The sequence below is a fragment of the Marmota marmota genome, unplaced genomic scaffold (genome assembly GCF_001458135.2).
Source record: "Marmota marmota marmota unplaced genomic scaffold, marMar, whole genome shotgun sequence".
NCBI lineage: Eukaryota > Metazoa > Chordata > Mammalia > Rodentia > Sciuridae > Marmota > Marmota marmota.
The window spans coordinates 19292200-19297456 of record NW_025999853.1 but is presented as its reverse complement, the minus strand read 5'-3'; positions in this window follow the sequence as shown (position 1 = coordinate 19297456).

Here is a 5257-nt window from a genome sequence, read left to right as displayed (position 1 = left end):
ATATATTTTTATATATATATATATATATATATATATATATATATATATATATATATATATGGTTTTCTACATAGTCTGGCATGGTGTTTTTCTTGGTTAGAAATAATTTAATCTTTGAAGGAGTACATCTGGTAGGAGACAAATAAAGGGCTATGTGTAACACAAGTTAAGCAGAGGGTGAATCCATTTGTCTAAGGTTACTTTAAAAAAAAGAGTTTGACCTTCAATTTTCTGATTGCTACATTAGTCTCTCATCTTTATATTTTCTCTTTAGTTAACAAATATAGAATTCAAAAATGTGTTCAAGTTTTTTTTTTATTTTAGTAATCTTTATTAACAACCATTTCTAATATAGAGAGAAATAAAATAATTAAATCTGACACATCTGGGCATATTTTTCATTAGTTCTAAATGTTATAACAGATGATTTGTTTTCAAGTGTAAATATATATTTTTTTAAAGACCCTAAAAGGTCAGTGTGTTGGGGAAACCAAACCATGATGCTAAACATGGAGATTTATATTTTACGTAGGGATAGGAAAAATGACTCATATCCCTTGTTCCTTTCTTGACTCAATAATTCTCACTGAACAATAGTTTATATGAAAGTAGCATTATTCAAGAAAGATAAACACACTTGAAGCAAGATTTCATTAGTTCTAGAGATCAGTTTTTCCCAACTCCAATTCAATCTATAAAACTTTGAAAGAGAATGAAATCATACATATCATTCTAGGAGTAAATCTACAATGCTACACCTATAAAAAATAAAGCAAACATGATACTTATTTCTTCGTAGAAATAAAGAAAACAAAGATAATATTTTAATAAATGCAAATTTAGAAATCATACCTCAAGAAACAGGACAAGTATGCTTAATAAACATAAAGTTTAAATATTTCCCCTTACTATTTAATTCCTTGTCATGGAAGAAAAAAATTGTCTGATGGAAGTGAGGATATATCCAAGGAAGAATGATAATAAATCAGAATAAAATGATCAAGGTTAGAGTCTAGCACATGTGTATCAGGAATGTTTCAGTCTCAATCATAGAATATGCAACTAATAAAACCTTAAGTAAAGGTCTGTGTTTCTACATATCCTGTGAAATTTGGAATTCATCAACTATGGGTAATGCTTCTCCAATTCAGCAATATCCAGAATAAGTATCTGCCTAAAAGAGCTTGGAGCAAAGGAGCAAGAGCCACTTACCCAGAAAAGCAGAATAACACATCCAGTTTGCTTCCTGTGACCTTTTATTGGCCAGAGCTGAATCACATAAACAGATCCAGGGAAGAAGCCTAACAATGCAGGAGTTGGATCATTGAAATATCCAAAGTAATGTTTGATATAAAATCACAATGGTGGGGCTGGGGATGTGGCTCATGCAGTAGTGCGCTCACCTGGCATGCGCAGGGCGTTGGGTTCGATCCTCAGCACCACATAAAATAAAATAAAGATGTGGTGTCCACCAAAAAACTAATAAATAAATAAATGAATAAATATTTTTAAAAATTCTCTCTCTCTCTCTCGGGAAAAAAATCACAATGGAAAATAGAAGGCAAAAGTTTTTCTGAGAATTTATAAAATCATATTCTGAGATTATGATTTCCTTGAAAGACAGAATTAAGGGTGAATTTCACCTTGTATACTTACTTAAATAATTTAAACCCAGAAGAAGATAAGCTATGAGTTGTAGGAATATAGCAGACAGGGAGATTATAATGTAGCAAGAGAGTTTGTCAGGAAAGCTGGCAGGGAAAGAAATTTGTGAGTCAGACCATGAAAAAGGAAGCAGTATGATCTACTAGAATTTTATATGTGCTGAAGCAAAAGGTTGAGCTGCACATGCATGAACAGTTAGCTGGGCATCTTGACTTGTAATGCACCTGAAGAATGAAGTGCAGCAGGAATGGCTAGACATGGTACATTTGTCAGATTACTCTGGTTGTGAGAAATGAAAACATGAATGGAATAATATCCCACAGAACACTGGCCTGAGCAACTAGAAATTTACTCCATCTCCTAGTTATGTTTCCTTAGAGGGGATGGCTCAGGTGAGTCACAGCTCATTGATGTCATTATGCACCTCGGTTCTTTTCCAGTCCACTTCCTTCAAACTTTGCATGTTTCCTCCTCAGGGTTCAAAGGTGACTGCCGCAGTTCCAGACCTCACATTTCCTACAACACCACATCCAGAAGCAGAGAGAGGTTCTTGCTTCTTCTTGTGGGCCTAACTAAGGATGATGATGAAGCTTTCTCAGAACACACTTAAAACACTTCCACACTCAGAAGGGAAATCAGAATTCCTGAGTGGCTTATTCATTAAACAAATATTGAGTGATCATGTAGTGTATCAAACACTGTTCTAGTCATTTTTAAAATCAAAGCATTAGAACAAATAAATGCCTTGCTTTGATGGAGCTTATATTTTAGTTGGGGAAACTGCAAATGCACACATTATCAAACTCATACAATGTCATAATATGACAAGTTCAATGAACAAAACAAAGTATAATAAGAGATAAATAATAGGTGTCACACTGTGGAGTGGGTGAACAGGGTGCATGGCTATAGAAGGAGTCTCTGACTTTTAAGGAGAGACTTGGGTAAATATGAGTGAGGAAGCCATGTGAATATCTGAAGGAAGCTGTGTCTATTCAGAGAGAAGAGTAAGTCTGAAGTGTTGCGCTAATAAAGAGTTTGGCAAGTTCAAGAAACATTGTGGAAAGTCAAGAGGCTAGAACAGAAAACAAAAATAGACTAAGTAAGGAGATTAAGTCCAACAGCAATAGTGGCATATCATGGAGGGTCTTCGAGGCATTGGTAAGAACATTGGTTTTTTCCTACAGATAGGAAGGTATTGAATGGTTTTGAAGACAATTGTGCTATGACCTGATTTACATACTAAAAAGAAGCATTCTTCCAATAAAAAATAGACAGCAAAAGTCAGTTTCAGAAGTAGAGATAATAGATTAGAGCAGAAGTATAGGAAAAAGAACAGCATGGCTTGGAGTAGGGTGACAGTGGTGAAGATCAGAAGTGCTAGATAGTTCTGTGGTTGGCTTAGTAACAAGCTAGTTCTCAGCTCTCACTCACTTGAAGTTCTCAAAAATAACTGCAGAACGTGCTGAGAATGGGGTATCCTGAAATACTGGGGACCAGACCAGACAGCCCAGATGCTGTTGAGTCCCTCTTCAAGCAGGATTTCTACCACACTTCAGTTCTATGTGTCATGTTTCCCTAAAATTCAAGTCCCAAGGCAGGCTGCTTTCCAGGGTGTCTGATTAGCAGTGCAAGTGAGGTTCATGCAAATGAGATCCTACCTTCCTTGAGCAACTTTCCCTAGTGTTGGGGGATGGACTTCCCATAAATCCTAGGCTTTTTCTGTTTCTTGTTCTCTATCTATAAGTAGCTTATATTGTGAATGACCTGTCTTAACAAACTAATGCAAGTTATATAACATGACACAGCTCAAGATGTGGTGGGAGAGGTGTTTACTACCCTCTCTTGAAATCCCCAGTGTACAGTGAACCTGCTTCCCAAAAGTTTTTGGACAGAGAATATATTTTGAAATTAATAAAAATAGTGCCAGGTCTGGCTCCTAGCCAAAGGAATGGACAAACTCTGATTATTCAATTTTCTGGAAGAATTGCATACTCATGAGTCAAACATAGTGTCCACTGCAGAGTATATCAGCATCAAATTATGAGGAAACTTCAGCTATGTGTATTCAAAAGTTGCTCAAATAAAACATGTTGTGACTTGATTTTTCCAAAAGACAGATGCTGAAAGGAAGTTGAGAGCACAAGATGGTTACTGGTGAATCTCCTGGAATTTATTCCTGTGGAAGCTTAACTTCAGCCGTAACTTGACAGTCTTCTCCAATGATCTGTTTGGCTGAAGTTTCTACATTGTCTGGTATATAATATGAATACAGTATTTCCAACAGTCATGGGCTCATTCAAGATTGTTCTTTGATTGCCCTGATCTGATATAATGATATATAGGAACATTTGATGGTTTATTAATCAAACATTCTGTGAGTATGTTTAGCTGAGTTTCTATAAATAAATAAATAAATAAATAAATAAATAAATAATATTATTTGTATGAATAACATTCTATAAATGTTTCTATAATCCATACATCCAATTTTAAGACTATGTGTGTTAGAATGAATCGGTGGGCTTTCACAGTAAAAAAGCAAAATTTTATCAATTACTGCAATGTGGTTGGTTGATTTCCTTGAGGGATAGTGTTACACCCTGGGTTCAGCATTAATCTCTGTAATTGCTAGAAGATTGACATTGGGTGACATCATTTGCTGGATACTCATGCATGAGTAGGTGCTGAGAGCCACGGCCGAGTCTGTATGGTCCCTGGCATTTTGCCAACAGTATTGATTGACAGGCGAGGCATTACTATCCGCCTCTGCCGCAACTTTTGAGTTCTCGCACTATTTTGGAGTTCTCGTGGGGATTTCCGGGGATTCCCCAAGAGTTCCCATTGGTTGGGGAAGTGCAGGAGGAGGGATTTCCGAGAGAGATATTTCCGGCTGGGGGTTTTCTGGAGAAGCCTCGTGGCGTTCGGGAGGATTCCCCGGGAGCTGTGTGAAGTGTTTTCCTGCAGTTTAAAAATAAAGTTTGTTCCTGCTTCAGTGGCTCGTGATTTGTGCCCAGCCAGACTGCCGCATTTGGTGGCCCTTGCGGGGAACGTCTGAAGCTTCGGGGTAAGTGAAATTGCTTGCCCCTAAGGGAAGGCGAGAGAATGGGTGACCATTTTAAAAAACAATGTGTTCTTGTTTTGATTTGTTTTGTGTTTGTTTCAAGCTGCCTATCCCTAGAATTTTCTCAGGCAGATTGGGAAAAATGGTTGGCTCAAGGTTTGAAGTTGTTCACCCCTGAGGAAGAGATAGAAATAGACCACAAATGCACATGTCAAGAAAATAGGAAAATTGATACAACGATTTTTTGTTCCGTTTTTGTTTCATTCTGTTTCGGTTTTGTTTTGTGTTATCTTATTGGGTTGCGTTATCTTTATAACAGATTAGAAATTAGTAAAAAACAAACTGAAAGAGTGTTAAGTAAATTGTTAGAGGTTCAGACCATGGAGAAAGACATTTTAGATCAAGCAAAAGAGAAGGTCTCTCAAGCTAGTCAGACAGAGGAAGAAAATTTAAAGGAAGAAAGCTTAGAGGAGAAACAGCTATTAGGGAAAAAGCTACAACAGGAGGCTGCTACTAACACCGTTCTAT